Genomic DNA, 20,650 nt, shown 5'->3' with positions numbered 1-20,650 from the left:
CGGGGAGCGGCCTCCGGGCCCGGCCGTCGCACGGTGAGGGGCCGCGGGGTCGGGGGGGGGGGGGTCTGGCCTCCGCCCGGCGGCGGCGGCGGCAGCGGCGCGGGGCTGCGGCGGCACCTGCCGGGCCGCCCTGCCCTTGGCCTACCGGACGGGCCGGGGCCGGGAGCGGCGGCGCGGCCTGGGCAGAGGCGCGGCGGGCCCGGGCCTCCCGGTGCGCGGGCAGCGGGTCGGTGTGGCCCGGCGGGGGCGGCCCGCCGCCGCCTCAGCCCTGGCGCGCCCTCCGCGGCCTGCGGGGGCCGGGCGCGGGCGGCGGCCCGGGCTGGCTGCGGGGTCCGGTCCCGCCGCGCCGCGCTTCCCTCCTCCTCGCTGTTTTCCCGCCGCCCAGCCCCCCCCGGGGCCGCCGTCCGGGGTCCCCCGGGGCCTTGGGTGGGCGCCGCGCCCAGGGGTGCCCGGCGGGGCCGGCCCTGCTGGCGGGCGGGAGGCGGAGCGGGCCCGGCCCGGGGCAGCGCCCGGCTGGGCCGCCTTGGGCTGTACCGGGCGAGGCGCGGGGCTTCGCCGCAGCCGGCGGCGGGGGCGGGGGGAGCGGCCCAGGTGCTGGAGGCGGCGGCAGCCGGTCCCTGGGCGCGCCGCGGTTCCCGGCGGGGGCTCCCCGGGCTCGGCCCAGCGGGGCGTGCGGGAACCGGGCGGCTCTCCCCGCTGGGCGGGACCGGCATGGATCCACGGGAGCGCAGGTGGCCTTCCAGGTGTCCGGTGGAGTTGGGTGGCTCTCGGGGTGCGCTCCCCGCCCGGTCCCCGGAGGGGAGCGGGCGGGCGGGGGGCTCCGCGGGGCCCGGTGGGCTGCGAGGGCTGACCTCGGGTCTGGCCGCTGCCGGCGTGACCAAGGCCAGGGCCTGTCCCGGGCATAACCGACCGGCAGCCAAACTTCCATCGTCAGTCAGCGGTGCGGGCGACTAAGTGCGAGTACATAGTTCTGCCGCACTGAAAGGCGTAAACGCAGAACGTTCCTTGGGGCCTCCCCGGCTCCTCAGAAGCAACAGGCTGTGGAGCCGCTCTCCCGACTCCCCAGCGCCCGCCAGGTCAGCGGGCCCGAGTTTGGCAAGTTCTGCCACACGTTTGGAGTTGGCAAACTTCCCCTGCGCGCTTTGAGCGTGTAAGCGGGTCACGGCTGCTGGGGCGGGAAGGTGCGGGGACGCGGGAGCTGGGCGGCGGGGTTCCCAGCCACCCCCTGCGAGGGTGCGGTGCGTGTCTCCCTTGGGCCTGGAGCTTTGGGCTCCTAGGCTTGGGAAAATGGCACCCGCATTGTTAACCTATCCAAAATGGGAGTAAAATCCTCTTTTTTTGTATAAGAAAGACCAAGCATTCGCCTATCTTCTCTCAGCCCCTCTGGGCAGGGGCGACTTTCCGCTGCCCGCTGCTGTTACGTGATGGACTGCTAGCGTCTCTTGCCTTGGAAATACTGTTCTTAACAAAACTTGTTATATAACTTTCTATACGGAGTGCTGTCTTTTCCCATCTTTAGCTTTACAGATTCCTTTTCCCTCTTTAAGAGCTTCTAATTCACAGGTTTCTTCGCAGTGTCTCTGCCACTATACCGAGCATCCTAAACCACTTATTCATTCTTCCCGATGCTTGTCATTGCGCTCTTCTATCCTAAATATAGGGTAGTATGCCAACGGGAGAAGCTTTGAGAGCAAGCTGAAGTGCTGGGAACACCACTCTTTACTCAGAGGAGTAATCAGCAAAGCCTGGCTGATTCCAGGTCGCGCTGTCGTCTTGCTGCAGGAGTTTTCGCGCTCCCTTCTTTGGGAGCTGGCACAAATTCTTGAATAACTAAAGATCTTGTTGACAACACATGCTACCTTAGAAATACCCATTTCTCTAAGCATTGTGTAAACTGAGTAGTAAATTCTGCTTAATTGTTGATATTAGGCCCGGAGAATTGGCAGAAGCTGTGGAGCTGTTACCAGCAGAGGTGTTCTGTGCCTCGCTGCGTACCGGTAGGTTTTGTATGGGATTTGTTAACCCCGAGCACTTCTTTGCTTTTAGAAATGGCTGGTACTCATTGCTAGCTGGAGCATGGCTTATCCACTTCTTTCTCCTCTCGTCTCTTGCTGCCCGGTGTGCTGGGCTCGGCTGCTACAAGGCACGAAGGAGGAATGTGTGACAGGTGGAGTGAGAGCTCTTGCCAGCTTCAACCGCAAAGTGCGTGGTTAGAATTGGCTCAAAGCTCTGACTCTAACTTGTCTTCCACGGACGGCTGGTCTGGAGGAATTCTCGCGTGTCTTTCGTCGGCAGAGCTGTACTCTGGCAGCGAGGGGGTCACGTCGGAGGCAGTGCTGCTGCATCCTGGCTTGTGCGAGCGCGCCAGCTGACAAGCCTGAGAGGTGCTTTAGTGCTTTGTGCCTAAAGACCAGCGGTCCTGCTCGGGTCTGATGGAGAAGAGGACCGTGCGGTTGCGGCAGCCGGGTTCTGCAGGAATTTTCATGCTTCGGTGCCTGTGACACAGGTGTGAGATGCAGCGTGTTGTCAGTTTGGCAGAGAAGGTGGGATAGTTCTGCCCTGGCAGGAGCGGTGTTGCTCAACGGTAGGAATGGTGTCTCCTTACCTTTTCCACGTCCCTCGGAGAGGTAACGAGAGAGATTGTCCTGGAGAGATACCAGGTTGCTGTGCCAGCCTGGGGAGGAACTCCAGCTGATGGCAGTAAAACTGTCTGTCTCCTTTCGGCAATGACAGCTATCTTAAAAGTTTCATTGTGGGGATGATTTTGGATGGTTTGTGCCTTTCCTCCTGTTAGCTGAGGAATAGTACAGAGGATTTAATTCTAGTAATGATTAATTTGAATGAGGAAAATGCAAACTGAATTTTTCTTGGGCAAACAGGGGTCATGTAAATAAATGCCTCTGGCATTCTTTGTGGTGCTCGTAGACTGTCTACCAATTACTTCTGGTCTCTTGCTGAATCAGTGGGAGGCTGTCGCTCCTTGGGCTCTGAGTACTTCTGTGGCTATTTGGGCGAAATACAAATAAACACAGTTGGATTGACCTAGCATATCTGAGCCCTTGGTATGCTGAAAATATTTGTTCTTAGGATGTTTGTGCAGTCTGGAGAGTTCTGTACCTTAAACCCGATTTGTGGAGGACTCTGACCATGTTTAAGCTGTGAAAAATAAAAGATCAACCCAAAGAACCTGGGCTTTTAGGGCTTGTTCTGTGAGACTAAGTTCAAGCAAACTACTAAGGTGCTGCTGGATGGAAAGTTAATATATTAACCTGCGTGACTATGTTAGGTAGGTGCACTTCCTACTCTAGTGCCTTTTTCTATCTGTGTATCTCCCTACACTTATCCGTTGGCTTAAACTGTCTTTGGTTCAGCTTTTCTGGGATAAAATCTTAGCTTGCCAGTGGGAAGGGTGGTTGTATATATTTGATGTTACCACTTTCTTTGTCGTTGCATTTTTCACGAGCATCCGAGCTGATCTGCTGGTGTAATGCTGTCCAAAGGAACTGGTCCCAGTCCCCGGGGCATGCTGGCCTGCTCCCTTCCTCCGGCGGGTGCCTGCTGGGCCCGTCAACTGATTGCCTGCGGACCAGCAGAAAGCTCCCTGGCTCGTGCCCGTGGTTTGTGAGCTGTTCTGGGTGTCTGACGAGGAGGAGACAGGACAAGGTGAGCGGCATGGCTTTGTTCGGGGTGTGGGGAGGCAGTGGGGGCCTCCCTCTTCTGTTGGCCATGACCTGCTCAGATGGGCAGATTTGTCTTGAAACCGCAGCCTGAATTAAAGCTGGAGCTTCTTGCCTGATGGTAACTTCTGCTTGAGTTATTAGCTGAGGTGCAAGCAATGTAAGGCACCCTGGGAATGCACCCTGTTTTCCCAAATGCCATGTCCTGCTCAAGGTCACCTCAGTCTGGCAGTGCTGGTTTCTGGGAGCCAGGCTTGATGCACACTAGGAAATTCCCCAGAATCTCTGCCCGTGGCAGCAGTGCAACTTTCCGGCTCTTCCGCATCTGGGGTCCTGTCCCTGGGCAGTGTGCTGGGACCCAAGAGTTGGGGCGGGGGGGGGGGGGGGGGGGGGGGGGGGGGGGCTATCCCGTGGCTCCTTACAGTGGCCCTTGCATATGTCTAACTGCGGAGAGCTCACAACGGCCCCCCAAACTTTAACACAAGTGGTATTCTGCCGTGCGGCCCCCTGAGCTGTGCCACCGCTGGGCCGTGTCAGTCCTGAAGCTGCCGTGGTGGTCTGGGGGTGAGGGTGAAGTGCACGGGATGGCTGAGCTGGTGTAAGGCTCGCTGCTTTCGGAGAGGAGAGGTCTGACCTCCAGACACGCGGCTGTGGTGTTTGCAGTCGTCTTGTTGAGCTGATCTTTTTTTTTCTGGGTTAACTTTCTGCAAATTAGTAACCTGAACTGTCCATAGAAGGAGCTTCTAAATGCCCCAGCCAGAAGGAACTTGTCAACACCGCGGCAGTGCAGGTGGAGAGGAATTGAGGTCCAGGATGGAGGAGGAGAGAGAGGTGGGCATGGTCCCTGCGCTGGAGAGTGGTGGGTTAGCTCAGGCCAGGCAGTTGTCTCAGCCAGCCTCATGGTTTGATGCTCTTAAAAGGGCCCTTCTCTTTCCCTGCTTTCAGCTGTGCCCTCTTGCCTGCTCCCACGTGCCAGCTGTGGTGCTGAGCTGATGCATTGATCAACTGATCCCGCTAACTTGGCATAAAATTGTTCTTTTTTTCAGCTAGGCCCTTTCTTCACTGGCTTAGCAAACTGGTCAGGAGGGGAGTCGGACCGTCCTTGGAGGCAGGGAGCCACTGTATCAGCGGAGCTCTCCTTTGGGATGGTGCTCTTAGCCATAATGGACATTTTCTTCTTCAGGCTTGAGTCGTCCCCCCAGTTTCACTGTCCTGCAGGTATACTCTCGGTCCGGAGAGTAATTCTTGGTGGGATTCAAAGTACATCATCTCTGGCAGACCTTCACGTGTAGAGGGTGGGGCTTGGAAACAGCAGTAGAACTTGTCACAACCCCACAGGTGGACAGTGTTCAGCTTTATTTTGTGTTTTTGTTTAGAAAAACAGGCTCCTAGGCTCATCTGACCTGTGAAGATGTATCTGAATGAAGGTTTCTGCTGATGAGTTCTCCTTTTTTCCCCTTGTGTTGTGGTCTCACCGCAGTGCTCAGCTATGGCATTTGCCATCATTGCAACCCTGAATAAGGGTATGGTGTGTATTTTCTACTGTGCTTTCTGAGAAGGGCTCAATTCATAGAGGGTTACGTGGGCAGCTTCAGAAATATTTTGGATCCTGGCTCCTCGGAGCTTTCCAACAAATTGGTTTAGAAGCCTCTTCCTGCAATACTTGATGTTGCAAATATTCCTTGGTAAGGACCTGACGAGTGACATTCCTCCCCTCCCTCCTCAGGGGCTGAAAAAGTGATTACGGGAGAGGTTTCAGTTTACTCTAGCATAGTTACAGGTCATGCGAGTGCTGAATGCATATAGGCGATGAATTCACACTGGGTCTTTTCTTTTTTTGAACTAGATTGTACATTTAGACTTCAGAAAACTTAATCTTCTGTGAAGTGTGTTCCTTAAGGGTGGGGATTAGCATTCAGTAGTTTTGATGAGAGTTTCCAGTAGCAGATACTGATCATTTTATATCAGTCCCAAGGGCTAGGGATTGATTTTTGGATGAGCTTGAGTAAGAAGAGGCTGGGCGATAGTTTGAACCAGCAGTTTTCCACTTGAGTGTTGAATTTACGACAGGTGATGTGAAAGCCTCGTGCCACTGTCACAACTTCAGATCGCGACGTGGGGGCTGTCTATGCTGTTGGTCCCTTGCTGGGGTGGCACTGCTTGCTGCTTGTCACGTAGGCTTCGTCCCTCTTTCTTGTGCAAGGTCGGTCCCCAAATGGACTCTTCCAGGCTCTTTGGGAAACGCATCTCTTCCCAGAGCTCCCATGAAGCCCCGAAAGGATTTCCTTTTGTGTGTGGCTTCTTTGGGACTTTTTGATTACAGGGGAGAGGGACCAAGAGTGGTTGATAAAAATGATCCCTGTCTCTAGTGCTCGGTTATTCAGCAGTCCAGGATGCTGTTCAGATACCGCGTCAAACAGAACAGAAATAGTTGCCAAGTTTTTCCAGTACGGCTTCTGTGCCTCTCCCGAAAACTTATTCTCTAAAACAGCCCTTCGGTACTGGTCTCTAGCTGAGAATTTCCTCTTCAGCAAGGAAAAGTTTCATCAGACCTTCTCTAAATATTGCTGAAATAATGTGTAGAAATGTAAGGTGAGATCTTTTGTTATCTTTGTGTTGTGGCTCCTGGGATTCCTACGGGAAAGCCTTACACAAGTGTGGGCTTCTAGGTGGATAGTGAGAGGCATTTTGAGCCAGAAGGCAGAAAAAGAGATGAGTGTGTGCTGATACTGAATGCTTTTTTTTCTCTAAGGAAAAGACCTTCCCTCTAGATCTGCTTTCTCTGAGGGTGAGTATTTTGCTTTTCCCAAAGTAAGGGGTTCTTCTAATAAAATGGTCTTGCAGTCATCTACAAATACAGAGTTTGATGCCAGTGGAAAACCTGGCATGATGATTTTGACATTGGGATTGCAACGATATGAGTATTTGAGGCTTTAATGATTCCCCGTTCGTGTCCCTTAGACTTTCTAGTTAGGTCTTGACATCTGTGGAGTGTGAGCTCTCTGTGCTGTAGGAGCTGATTCCTGCATGACAGACCATGCGTGGTGTTTTCCCATCCCAAAGGAAATATTTCTAGTGGAATTTTTATGATAGTGCCTGGGGCCTGCATTAGAGAATAAAAGGTGGTTATTCTAAAACCTTCTCTGAATTAAACTTTGCAGGATCCTATTGGGAAGATACACAGAATCAGTGTAGCTGTGTCTCCTCTTCTCTAAAAATTAGACTTCGACCTCGACAGACGCAGGGTAAAGACTGGCTGGAGACGAGGGTGGGACTGCACCAGTTCAAGGGGAGAATCTTCCTCTAATATTTTTCCTAAAATTCAAACCCCCCTTGCCTATCTGCACCCAAAAATCTTCAGCATCTTTCCTTTCTCCTGCACACTGTACAGTAGCACATGCTTTAAGACGTGTTGGAAAGTATAACTTCAGTAGTACTGACAACAACTGAACTTAATAGGTGCGAACTACTTGTTATCATTGATTTCATTAGTTCTCACATTGAGTTCATTTAAAGCTTCTGCCGTGTGATGTTTGCGCACCAAATAGCTGTTGCATGGGGTGCGTTAAGTGGCCCTGCAAGTTTTGGAGTGTGGTCACAATGTAGATCTGTCCATCCTGCGTGGAATAAAGCATCAGGAATAGAGCAGTAAACCTTGTTTTAATTAGTGTCCAGGTCAGATCAGGTGTTTTTCAGGCTGGGCACTAACGTTTTTGTGGTGGCAGTAATACAAAAGTGATTTGGACTAACAACCTCACGTAATCTAACGTAAATGTCTGTGCATGGCACTGTATGTGTTCGCACGGTATCAATTCAGTTCCCCCAGAGTGAGCTGTTTGGCCAAAATGTGAAACTTGGTGTCCTCTGCATGGGGAATTTTGCGCTTCCAGCAGTGCTTTGTGAAGCCGGTGCTTTATGTTTATCCGTATGCCAGCAGCCTTGTGCTGGTTGCTCTTTCAGGAAACACTTTATCACATCTTAGAATAAAATTTTGTTTGAATAACAGGGGTCAGCCTTTAGGGAGGTAAGAAGTTTGATCTTCTGAGAATAACAATTGCTGAGAATAAATGCAAATCTCCTTCAGGAACGTTCAGAGGAAGCTAAAGCAACATGTTGTAACGGTACTGCATGGAAAACCCCATGAACCCTTGGTAGTAAACTGTTTGTAAGAAAAGTGTAAGAATAGGGCTTTATAGCCTCATGAAAACTTTGTAATTGAAGCTAACGTGAAAAAGGGCTTCATTTGCTTCTGGCAAGGATGTAAAATTGTATATTGTGGACTTAAAGCATTGAGAAGGCAGCGGTGTTCCCCTGTGCGGTAATGACGATAAGCCAGGATAAAAGTTGTGTACGATTCTGTCTGCTGATCGTGGCAGAGTGAAGTACTCCGTGATTACCGTGGCTAATTTAGGTGTGAGAAGGTTTGCTTGAAAGCCTCGATCGGAGGTGCACGAGCTGGAGTCTAGAAGCAGTATCCCAGACCTGTGATGTGGTTCAGTCACCACACTCCCCTCAAACCAGTGTCCCAGCTCCGGTACCGTAGAAGTGCATGCCCCTTACTCCTGGAGCCTGGAATCCTGACCCTCCTCTTCCTTCTCCCCACCACGCTGGTTCTGTGCCGCTATGCCAAAGCCTGGCGTGCTCCCGAAATGCCCTAGTCATTGGGTCAAGTGGAAACAGCGCAACTCCTGCTCGCCTCTGCCTTCTGCTTTCCCCTTGCCCCAGCAGCGGCTGTGGCAGGTTGGAGCCAGGACCTGCTGGGACAGGTAGGGCTGTGCATCGCTCGCTGGCGCCTCGGTGACTTTTGATCCGCAACCTGGATGCGGCTTTGTGAGCTCAGCCCAGTCTGGCAGTCGGCCGTGCCTGGCGTCCCGGGGGAGAGGGGTGACGGTACTGTCCTGCCGTCACAGGAAGAAGCTTGTTTCCTGCAGACCTCCTCGCTGCGTCCTGGTGCTGTGCGCTTTGCTTTGGTGTGACCCAGCTCAGCAGCCTCCAGCTCTTTTCTCTTCCCTGAATTGCAGACTCCTAAAGCTTCCCCTGGAGGCGCATAACTTCGTATAGCAAACTTAATCCTGCTGGCTTCAGGTAAGCCTTTTCGCACCTTTTATGGGTTTCTTATAGTCCATTCACACGCTGGTTGAAAACCGTTGCCTTGATATGATGCTTCAGGAGATCGTTTAAGGCAGCTTCTCCCCTGCTCCATAAAGAAAAGCAGAGAATGGAGGAGGCAGTGAGATTTAGGATTTGATTTTTCCTGAAGTTAAGATGAAATCGAGGTACTGCAAATAGGGGCGGTTCTGCCCTTTGTGCCTTGGCCGCACATACCTGCATTTTGTGGTGAGTTGGTCAGCTCAGATCCTGCTGGAAAAGCAGTCTACCGCCAGCATGAGGGAGATCACGGAGAGCAAGGCTGGGTGCAGAGCTCTTCCCTGGGAGTGTCTTTTGGACTGGCGTAGTATGTGGCTTGGTCACTCCAGCTGAGAGCCCGGGAAAGAGTGCTTCACATGCTGAAGTCCTATTTTCTGGTCATATATGGGAATTCAGGCTGCCTAAGCTGACTCCCTATGCAAGTGTTTAGGGGTGGGATTCTTCTTTAAGCAGTGACTTAAGATGACGATTCTTAGCGAATTCTGCGCAGCTGACTCTCAGCGCTGTTTGGGACCAGCAGTCGTAGGCTGTGCCAACTGGAAAAGGTCAGCTGAAGCTAGGGGCTGCCTAAGCACATGGCTAGGTGTCTGGTTTGCAGGGAGGAAGAGCCACCCTCGGTATCGGTAGAAGCAGATGGCTCAGCTCGGCAGCCTGAACTGATCCAGGAGCAGCCACTTCTCATTTCCTAGCGTGTCAGTGTCTGCTCCGGTTCAAGGCGACCCAGGCACGTACAGAAGCTTGTAAGCACGCAGGTCCACATCTCAACAGAGGAGAAAAGCTGTCTGCTCCCCACTGGCAGTGGAGGAAGAGTCTTGGTGTGAAATTTGGTGATGTAAATCTACTCTAAGGAGAGGGGCTTGAGGATCAGCTGGAGTAAGTGAAGTGGCCAGTGTCCTCCTGCTTGGGCTTTGTGGTAGCAGCCCGCTGAGCTGATTTGCAAAGCACTTTCAAAGGCAAACAGTTGTCCTATTTACCTCGCCTCTCCTCGACGGAGAGGAATTACCTGTGTCAGCAGAGCTGGGAAGTTATTTTTCTTTTTTAGGCTTGCTAGGGAGGAGTACACATTTGAACTCTTCTGGGTGTAACTAGTTAAAGATCCTTCTGGAGCAGACACAACGCACAACATTGCAGCTCCCCATCTGGGTGGCGATCCTGAACGGAAGCGCAGCCCTTTGGGGAAAATGGTGCTACATCAGTAGCTGATGCTGCCAAGCAGACTGCACGTTGCTCCAGGTTTTTATCTTAGGCTGGTCTCCTGGACTCAAACAAGTTGACGATGTGGAGGCTGGTTGTGCAGGAAAGAGGTCTTGCAGCAGCGTCTCATTCCATTTGCTGTTGGCAGGCTTTAGAGCAGTCCCTTGCATAGAAAAGTCACATGAGAAAAGCATTTAATGTATTTTTAGATGTCTTTTAAAGTGGCTTAGTGGCTGAAAAGAAACCTGCGTCAGGTCACTCGCCTGCTTGCTGCAGTTTGCCCAGAAGTGCTCGAGCGGACTATTAATGTGGAATAGATCCAGTCGGAGACTTCTGCTGTAAGGGAATTGCGCTGCGTGCTACCAGGATGCAGCTGGCTGTGGGAGGTGGCCCTCGCCGTCAGTATGTGCTGCTTAGATGCTGGTTAGGACAATACTGGGAAATGAATGGGAGATGTCCAGCTGAAACCAGTTTAATTTCTTTTTCCCTTTATCTTTTAGAATTGTTTGGGTTTTCCTTGGTGACTTTGTGCAGCACTCTTGCACGGCACAGTTTTTTTACAGGGTCCAAACTTGGCATGCTCGGCTTCTCCGTTGGTTTGAGCTGGTGCTGCTGGCAGAAGAGGTCCTGCCTTTCGCTTGCACTGCTGCAAGAGAAAAGAGAAGTGGTCTTGCAGACCCTGCATCCAGCCGGGAAGCTGAGCCAGATGGAAACTGGCCTCTTGTTTGTCTCTTACTGGGTTTCTTCAATGTGTGTCAGTTCCCCCGTCCACTTCTCTGCGTGGCTCTAATACTTGTACCAGCACAAAGGGGAGAGAGGAGTGGGATGGGAGAGGTGGAAGTGCTTTTTCTGGAAGTAACACCAGGTTAAAACGACCATGATGCTGCTGTGGGGCTTCAAGCAGTCCAGGGCACATCTGCCCTGGGAGGATGAGTCAGGAAGAAGGTTCAGCCATTCCTTTCTCTACAAAATGTTGAGTTTCCAAGTCTTTGCCACTGGTGGAGAATGCGTGCTGCTTGTGGGCCCTGTGTTGTGTGATCTCTCGAGCTCTTTGTAGGCCATTGAATAGGAGGAAAAGTGCACCGGAGTAGGAAGGAAGCATGATGTACTGCATCGCCTTGCGTCAGGGACAGGAGTATCACTGTAATGCATGCGTTGGGGGTGGAAGTATGAGCTGAAATCCTGGTTTGCTCATACGGAGTGAGATTATTGGTGTGTCACAGTTATTCAGTGCTTATTTGGTGGCTGGACTGTTATACCGATGCCTACCAGATAAGAAAAAAATTTATTTCCAGGAGTCCTGCCCTTTCAGAATAAGCTAAAAGAATGGGAAGCAACGGCAGGTGAGGAGAGCAGGGGACTTGAGAGAAGCATCCTTTAAAAGCAGAAGTATTTATGTAACAGCTAACACAAAATATTAATGTAAATAAGACAAGCTGTGATTTTTACCTTGAAGCATCTGGTGAGGTGACCCTTCAGTGACAGTGTGTAGGCAGGTGAGACAAGAGAGCTGGAAAGTGCCAGCTCGCTCTCCTTGTTCTCTGAAACAGTTTTGACCATAAATTATGGAAGTCTGTGTAAAACAATAAAAGGAGGAAGCCAGACAAAGTAAAACCTGGAAAAGGTGCACTTCTTTCTCATTTATTTGCTAGGGTGCTTAATAATGGGAAGAAGTAGCTGGGGGGAGACTATGGCTTTCCCATCTCTTGAAGCCTTTGACTCAAGACAATGTGCAAGGTTGACTTTAATCAAGAGGTGGAAACTTCAGAGACCTGTGTAACCGATTTCACTAGATGCTGGCCTTCAAGGTGATGCGGGCAAGTTTAAGAACATAATCTAAAATACAGACGTCGCGCTTTTCAACGCAGCCAGCTAAACTAAATGTGTATTTAGCAAGCAAATTTGTTTTTCTTGTCCCTGTCACTTAAAATGAGTGTAGCAGTGCTAAGAGCTCTTCTGAGATGTTGCCGCGTCTCGCCCGAAGCCCCAAATCGCTGCTTAATTTATGCCGCCTCAATTTGAGCCCAGGTTTCTGGAGATGAATTTTAATGGTGAAAGCAGAGCTGGTGCTGGAGCGCGGTGTTTGTAGGTGGGTATGCTGGCAGAGGTGGTCTCTGGGGGTGCCACAAAACCGGCGCCCGCCACGTGTTGTCTGGGGCGGGTTAAAGCCTGGTGCGTGCTCTCGGGCTGCGGAGAGGCGGGAGGACATGGCACCAGATGGACGGCTGCATGTGCCACTGTCAGCGCTGCCTTGTAGGGAGATGTGCTGGCAGCCCGGGACCTTCCCATCCCTCCTGGACCGGCTGCCGGCCATTTCTGGGAAGGCTCCTGGGGCCGGTGGCTCCTGCGAGCTTTGCCCGTGGGGCTGGGGACACGTACGCCTGGCGTGTTGCCTGGGGCACCTTTTAGTGCGTGTATAAATACCAGCAGGTTTCAGATCTGTTGCAGATTCTCCTCTGGTCCTTTTTAAAGCCCGAGTCATAAATAGGTTCGTGCTTGCTTGTGGGTCTGGCTGATGTGTCATTAGGAATGATGTAATGATTAAACTCGGTGTCATGACAGCCTTCCTGCGGTGCTGCTCTCCTAGGGCTTATTTTTCTGTTCTCTTCAGGCCTGAGCATTGTAGGTGCCAGGTGAGATACATTTAAGCCCTAGAAAAAAGTTAATTTAGCAGAACTTGCTGTGAAATGATGTTTCTTACAGTGAGCCAGACTGGCCGCAGTCTCTCTCCTCCTTTTGATGCAGACGCTGATTGTGCTCGCTCCACTTCCCGGGGAGCCCGTCCCGGCTGCGGCACAGCTTTGCACTAGATTTTATAGTTAACGCTCTTTGGAATAAGTGTAATTTAAAAAGTATCCAGCCAAGAAAGAGCACAAGATGTAATTCCAGTGAAGTTTGGTGGTTTGTTTTCTTTTTTTTTTTTTCAGAAGGATGGTAGTTTCTATTAAAGGGAATTGGCAGTGCCTGGCCTTCAGCCCTGGGCAGGAGATGAGCTTTGAGAGTTTGTCCCTTTGCTGCAGGGCTGAGGTGGGTTTCTGGACCCCTCCAAATGGCACAAAGCTGAAATCAGGACACTCCTTGCATGTCTGGTATTTTTATAGTTAACCTGTGAAGCTTTCGTGTATGAACAGAGGTCCTGGGAAGGGATGAGAAACGAGCTATTTTTACTTCATCACAAATAGGGCTTGGCATGTTTATTTTAGACTCCAGAGCCTCTCAGACCAGGGTGGGTATTTTTTTATAGTCTTCTACTGTTACTATCAGATTAAAAAATAAACTCGAACTCTGGAAATCACAGGAAAATAGGGTGCCCCGGTGTACTTGGCTCTGATGAGGCTCTGAGGAAGCTGCAGGGAGGAGTTGGTGGCCTCGCCTGTGTCATGCAGCATGTCATCTCGGGGTCTGCTGCGTATCAGAGGAAGCTTTGCTGAGCCACCAGCTGACAACGGACTTCGTGCCCTTCTATTCCATAAACTGCCCTGCAGAGAAGCTATTGCCTTGCTGGGTGTCCTAGCTGGATTTTGAAGTCCCCAGCTGAATAACTTGAGGAGCTCTGGGGAGCAAGAGCAGAGCTTGGCCATTAGGTGAGCGATGCTGCAGCAGGTCGTTTGCCTCCTCCTGCTCCAGAGAAGATTTGAGTTGCCAGGTCGCCAGCATAGCTTTGAATTTTTTTTCTTCTTTTTGCTGCAGAGAAGTTCACCAGGCAGTGGGAGGTGAAATTAATGAGACCGGCTCATTTTCCTGCTGCCACCGAAGTCTGAAAGAGGGAGGATTTAGGTCAGTCCTGCTCGAAGAGTGGGAGGACCTGAGGTGGGCTCCAGCCCCACGTGGCCAGCTCTCTGGTCCTGCTGACGTGGTGTGGTTGAGGAGTGTCCCTTTAATTGCAGGTGTGCTTTACACTGGCACTTCAAACTTCTAAGCTCTTCATCCTGGTTGATTATTAGAAGCTATTAAAAGTGTGGCTAATGGGGTGTTCACGCCGTTGTGGCGGCGTGCACGATTTTCAGTGGTGGGTCACAGCCTCTTCATGTTGGGCATTGTACAAACACATAATGCAAGCAGCCCGGTTTGCATCTGCCCACGTAGGCTTAACCGAGCTCCTTTGCTTAACCAAGGTAGCCAGACGGCAACTAGCCCAGACCTCCGGGCTGGGAGATGCCGGCTGAGCCCCTGGCCTGATCCAGCCCCTGTGGGGTGCAGAGTGGAGACACAGCTGATCTGAGAGACTGCGATGTTCATTACGAAGCAATACTCTACTGAGAAACTAGTCAAGTTATTGACTATTTAATTGATTCCCTAATAAACACTGCTGATACTAATTTACAGTTAGAGCATTTTGCACACTTACAACTTTAAAGCTAGTAATTACTACTGCTAAATCTAATGAGTCGTACTACTGCTGAATTGCAAATCTGTCACCCTTCCCTCATGTGCCGTTTCGTGTTAGGGTGTGAGTCCGTCCCGCTTTGCCCTCCCACGGCAAGTCTTTTGGGCGCAGACTGGGTGGAGAGTCCAGCAGGTTGTCCGGGGGGTTCCCCAGCATCCCGGCTGGGCGGGGGGCGGCGTTCAGTCTGCACGTTGGGGTCACGGCTGTCCCTAGGTGCCCCTGCTCCTGCCACAGGAAGATTGACCCTCCTTTGTTCTTTATATTAAATCTTATTCTCCATTTTTTTTTCTCCTCTATTTCTGGACCCACCTATTCATTGCCTCTGTCCCTCCCTTTCTCTGCCCAGACCCCCAAATAACACCCCCTTACTACTTTTTGCTCATTGGTTTCAACTCTGCTACATCCATTCCTAAATCTGGCATTTCTGTTGTTACTTAGGCACTCTCAACCTTATACAACTGTGTTACTGCTATGGTCATCTCGGTACGGGTGGCCTTGCAAGTCCCCACACCCCAAAGCTCCCCTACGGTTACGTGGCCCATGCGGGTGGCACCTTGGGTACCCTGCACCTAAGACAAATCACAGCTTTGATTCCTCTACCTGTGTCCAATTAAGCAGTTTCTTATGCGCAGCCTGCATACCAGTGCAAGAGATGAACAATTTTCACAGTTTTTAGGTTTACCCATTATCCTCACCCTGGAGCTGTTGGAACCGCTGCTGTGGCTCCCTGCGGAGGTCCCAGCTAGCCGTGGCCAGCAGTGCTGCACCAGGATCTCCCGCGGAGGTCCCAGCTAGCCGTGGCCAGCAGTGCTGCACCAGGACCTCCTGCTCGCACCTACCCCTGAAGAATTTACAGCCTGAGCTGTAAGGATGGGAAAGGAGATAGAGGGGTCGTCTAGCCCCATTCCTGCTGAACGGTCACGGAGCGTGGCTCCTCTAACCTGATTTAGCTGATAACTCGTGAGGCATGCTGGCAGGCGGCTGCCTGCCCCAGCAGGCATGCCTTCTCCCCGGCAGGGCTGGTGGAGATGACTGCAGTACCTTGGGGATGTTTTTCCCCCTTTCAATAGCAACCAAGAGCTTGAAGAGCAGGAGGTTTTGTGGTGAGGGTTGGTGTTTCGGCTTGGTTGGTATCTGTTCGGTCGACTTAAATCTGGCTTTCAAAAATAGGTAAGGCAATCAGGCTCGGAGTGTCTCGTCTGTTCTCCAAAGAAAACACATGCTTGGCCATAGCTGTGTGTTTTTTGGATTAAGCAGGCCTGGATTTATTTGCGAATATTAATATTTGTGTACTGTAAAGCGCTGGTGGAAATATATGCTCTGAAGGTTAAGCCATGTTTTGTTGGTATCTCTGGTGCACAAGAACCCATATCCCTGTTGGGATTGGAGCCTGGAGTAGCGGAGCGACCAGCAGAACTGGGTCTGCCCTTAGCTGTACCCTGCTCTTTGCTGGTGCTTTGGACCTTCCAAAACCACGACTGCCATGTCTGGGTTTTCCCTTTTCGCCTGTCAGGCGAGAGGGTTAGATGTCACTGTGAATGCAGTGTGTTTGGGTTGAAGAAGGTTATCGGTCTAGACCTATTTGCAGGCAGGGATATCCAGGTTAGGATGCAGGATGATCCGTTTTCCCTCTGCACACTGCTTTGCCGTGTCTTTAGAGGAGAAGGGCCTTTGGGGAGCTTTGGCATGTCTGCGATGTAGTTGGCTTGTTACGTGCAGTACTTGTGTCCTGGCAGCCTTGCTCACCGCTCAAAACGGAGCTCCCAGAAATTGCTGCCAGTTGTATGTGCTGTGGCTTTGTCAGTGACAAAAATACCTAGTTCTAGAGAGAGTTACTTTGCATGCGGAATTACTGGTGTGTTTTCTTTTGCTTATTGGCCTGTAAAAAAGGAAAAAACCCTAGAATTGAAAATAAAACCAGTGGTGTTGGTTTGTGAAGAAAGGTGTGTTAATCCACAGAACTCGGGCTTAATGCATCGGTAGAGACCTAATGTTATAACACAGAATAAGTGTGTTTGTGGAAAAGCACCTGAAAAAAACCCAAGATGATCCTATTCTACAACCTAGGTAATACAGCACAGTTTTAAAAATTGGCAGCAAATTTGGCTGGCAGCCTATAGGTCCAAAATTTGAAGCATTGCACTGCACTTGACTAATATAATTAGTTTTGAAACAAAGTGTCTTAAAATATTTATAGAAAATATACTCAGGGACTGGAATGCAACTGTAGTAATGCTTAAAATATCCCTGGAAGAGATGTACGGCCGGTCAACGTTCATTTCCCAAACTCCAGTTTTCAATTCTTCCAAAATTTTCCATCGGTCTTTCGGACAGCTTTTCCCCTGGTGTGCTGCACCCCTGGGCTGCTGCCGGCAGGCTGGGAGAGCCGCTGTGCCGGGCGGGCTCTGCACCGAGCCCCCCCAGCATGGGAAACCCTCTGCTCTTGCCCGGCGGTCCCAGAGCAGGGTGCTGGGAGCTTGGGGGGCTGCCCGGCGCTGCCAGCCCCTTCCCCGGCTGGCGTGGGTCCCTTATCCCGGGACAGGTGCAGCCGCAGCTCCGGTGCTGCCGGAGGAATTCAGCCCTTCAGCCAAATGATTCTCGCTCCTCCCTTCCTGGGACCAGCCGGCTTGTGCCCTGGTGACATGGCCTTTCCCGGGGTCTCTGCTGCCACGGGCTCTCCTCCCGCAGCTCAGGGTGACCGCGGGGAATGAGCACCCCACCGCGCACGCTGGTCCTCCTAATGCATCCTAAGCAATTCGCTTTATTTCTTTTGTTTCCCATGTTTGCTGCACTGGCTTTTCCCATCCTCCCGGTTTCCTCAAAACCGGGAACCTGTCAGGTGCGTTTTTATCAACATAATATCCCTAGTGAGCAACGCTGACCTCTTCAATAATCCGCTCGAGGAAGGAGGAAGCCAGGAGGGTTGGGAACAGTGTCTGTAACCACCTTATCGCTTGCAGCTTCCAGACCTGGAAGGAGTTGAAATCAGTGTCTTTGTTGCTCCCGCAGAATAAACAGCCTGGTGAGGACGTTGGCAAGCGGAACCGTGGCTGTCTTTCTGAGGCCGTTGTATAGTTTGCTTTCTGGGACAAAGGCTACTTAGACATCTGGATTGCATTGGGGATTTTAGGGGAAACATAAATTATTAGTTTGCTGTGAATGGAGAATGACTTTGATTGCTTCACGAGCATGCTTTCACCGGCTTACTACCGCACGGGCTAAATCCCCATTCTCCTGCTTCGGAAGGCAAAACTGCAACCGCGGAGGCTGTTTGCTGTGTCCTGGGAACAGGGGGTGCTGAGCAGACCTTTCTTGACCTTCTGGTACGTTGAGAAAACATGCTCATTTTATGGGTAGTTAATTTATAGAAAGTTCCTGTTTAAATTTCCTCCAAGAGCTGTAAAACCGGAGGACAGCTGCACCCATTAGCCAGCTAATCAAATGCTGCTCACACCTGGCTTACCCTCCCCTTCCCCTTGCTGCTGCTAACTTTTGGCTTCTTCATAAGAGCAAGCCTGGCAGCTTTGGGAAATACCCTCAAAAATTGGTTGGGAAGCTGCTCTTCAAAGAAGGGGGGGGCTGGCCGGTGCTCAGGGTGCTTGGGGGTGTCCTGCTTGCCGAGCCAGCTCTTGGGTCTGGGCTTTTCCCCAGGAGCGTCCAGGATAAGTCAGATTTTAGTATTGCATTCACCCTGATTTATAAAGGCATTGTTACGCTGTCCGCTTTAAGGAGCGGTGCTGCCTGGCGATGGAAATAACCAGCCTGGTCTGAAATAAAAAGCTGGTTAGTATTTTGCTCCTCTCCTAGGTGTGGGGAAAGCTGCATTTATTTCCTGCTGCTTTCGCACTCCTTCCCCATATATGACAAATAAGCAAAAACTCGTACACTTGTTTGCATTGTGTTTGTGCCTTTTTCAGTGAAAGGAAATCGCTTTTAGGAGGGTGCTGGGGCACCCGAACTCCAGAAACGCTGCTTCGCCTTGGCTCCCTGCGGCAACCAGGCTGATAGGATTTCAGAATGGGTATGCGCTCTAATAAACCTGATCCTAATAGCTAATTTTGATCTAGTTTGACAGGTTGGGATCTTAAAGACACTGAGCTCTTGAGAGCTCTTCAGAGCTGCTTTTTTCTCTTCTGGCAACAACAGGCTCATGTTCCACCCCTCTGCTTCGATGCTCCTCTATAGTTGTCTGGGTTTCTTTTCCTTCACCTTCTCGCCATGTTAAAACTCACTTGCAGAAAAGGAGTCCAGGGCTGAAAACCAGAACTAAACTCCTGCTCCTTCACTCCCAGAAATATCTATTGCTGCTCTCAACAGCTGTCCTGCCTGGTCTCCCGGCTGTCCGGCTGTCCGTGCTCATCAGCGCTCCGCTGCGGGGAAGGCAATGAAGCCGTCACCCTTTTGGAGAGGCTGGGGTGTTTTCAGCCTTATCTCCCTTTTATTCTAGGGGGTGGTTGACCGCTGCAGAAAATGACTTTGGTGTGAGTGGCTGGAGGCTACAGAGACTTTTCTGCAGCCCCTGCTTTATCTGCCAGGAATTTAATAGAGGGATGATGGTGGGAATGAGCAAAGGGGAGCGCTTAACACCCATTACAACTTTGTCAACCTGCGAGAGCTCCTAGAATAAACCCCTTCAGCAGGTTGCTCGATCTGATGCAAGAAAACTGTCTTTGGCATGCTCGGGGCCTGAAATCGCGTCGTTTTGTTTTAAGCTGGGGCCTGTTTCCCTTCATTTAAATCTCCTCTGCAGCAGTTGATAAGCAGCCGGTCCCTTCTCAGGGAGAAAATGCTGCAGAAAGAAATGCCAGGAATGTGAACAGCAGGTGGGGACTGGCAGATGTACTTATCAATCACGGCAGGCTGATGGAGTGGTTTATTCCTCTAAAGAGCTACTGTTTGCCTCCGGCTTGGTTTTTGCATGTCCTCTCCAAGCCCCTCCAGCCTTTACTGGGGTTGAAGATAAGAGCAGGGTAGTTTTCCCGTTTTTTCTGGTTTTTTTTTCTGGTGCATGGTGCGCTCTGCAGGACTCCCTGCTCCAGGAGGCCAGAAGCAGCGGGGTGGTGGAGGTAGACCCTCTAGATCACACTGGAAGGGTCGCAACAGCATACCTTGAAATAACATGTTATATCTTGGGGATGGGCTTTGGGAAATCTTGCTTCCACGTTGCCCAAGCAGAAGGCAGACTCGATTAGTTAATTGGGTTTGCTGCACTGTTGCTTTTCAAAACATGACTTCATATCCAAGACAAGTCTGGAGTTATTCCTATGGACGAAACGCTATTTGAAGGTGGTGATACTTTGAGGAGATCACTTGCATTGACAAGTGAGAAGACTGTGCAGCTCCAGCCTGCAGAACTGCACCTGTAGAAAGGGGAGTGGGACCCTCTGGTCATCAGGTGGGGGCTGAAGGGATTCAGCCACATTGTGAGTACTTGATTTTTGTTGCTGCTGCTCCTGATTTTTTTTTGAGCACCTTGCACTGGGGATGCCTTTTGGTAGCAGGACAACCTGATTTACATGAAATAACAGGCTGAATGATGAAAAGCCTTTATCTGTTGATCTCTAAGCAGCTTTCCCGGCTGTGTTGGCAGTGTACGTTACAAGCAGAACAAACCTGCTATCACAAATGACATTATGGATGTTTTTCCCAGCCTCTAAGTTTTCATTCTGTGTCAGAATACGTGTTATCCGAGTGCTTCGGATCCACTCCAGTTCTGTGCGCAGGTCCTTGCAAAACCCAGAAGAAGCCATAGACTTGTAGGTGATGTGATTAGACCTCTCCTTAAATGACTTGCCAGGTGGTTTGCTAGGCTACTTCAGCCGGTCCGGATAATGCTGTTGCCTGCGGTGCTTCAGGGCATCCATCTCCAGTCTCGGTGATTTGCCTTCCTAGGGACACTGCTGATGAAGATAGCTAATACATTTAAAAAAAATTAAGGCACATCTGCCCCAAGTCCTCTTATCAGTTTTTCTTCAGATTGTTTCTTGGTTTTGTGAAAGAGCGGTGTTAAGAAAGAAATAGCTTTCTCAAGGAAGAAAAGCAGTGAGAATAAGTGTGCAGTCAGTACTACGGCACAGAATAAAGACCTCGGGAACATAACTTTTTGCAGCAGCAAAATGTTATTTTCAAACTCTGCTCAGACAGCACCACCTTGCCTAAACAGGGCTTATATTTGGGAAGCGCTTCCTTCAGGTTTCAAAGTAGCTCAGATTCTGGAGCAAAAGCAGCAATTTAAGGAGCGATG

General features: G+C 51.0%; 1 protein-coding gene across 2 annotated transcripts in view; it reads left to right on the top strand.

Moving 5' to 3' along the window:
- The window catches only part of DAG1 (dystroglycan 1), a 54,016-nt gene continuing 33,366 nt past the window's right edge, over window positions 1-20,650 (top strand). The window contains exon 1 of one of the 2 annotated variants that reach the window (XM_059823160.1): window positions 1-33. The gene's annotated coding sequence lies outside the window, so the exon portion shown is untranslated. Of the gene's footprint in view, window positions 34-8,750; window positions 8,763-20,650 lie in introns of those variants that run through there. The other variant, XM_059823161.1, reaches the window with a different exon arrangement.

The sequence above is a fragment of the Gavia stellata genome, chromosome 12, assembly GCF_030936135.1.
Source record: "Gavia stellata isolate bGavSte3 chromosome 12, bGavSte3.hap2, whole genome shotgun sequence".
Classification (NCBI taxonomy): domain Eukaryota; kingdom Metazoa; phylum Chordata; class Aves; order Gaviiformes; family Gaviidae; genus Gavia; species Gavia stellata.
This window is presented reverse-complemented; position numbering and strand designations above follow the sequence as displayed.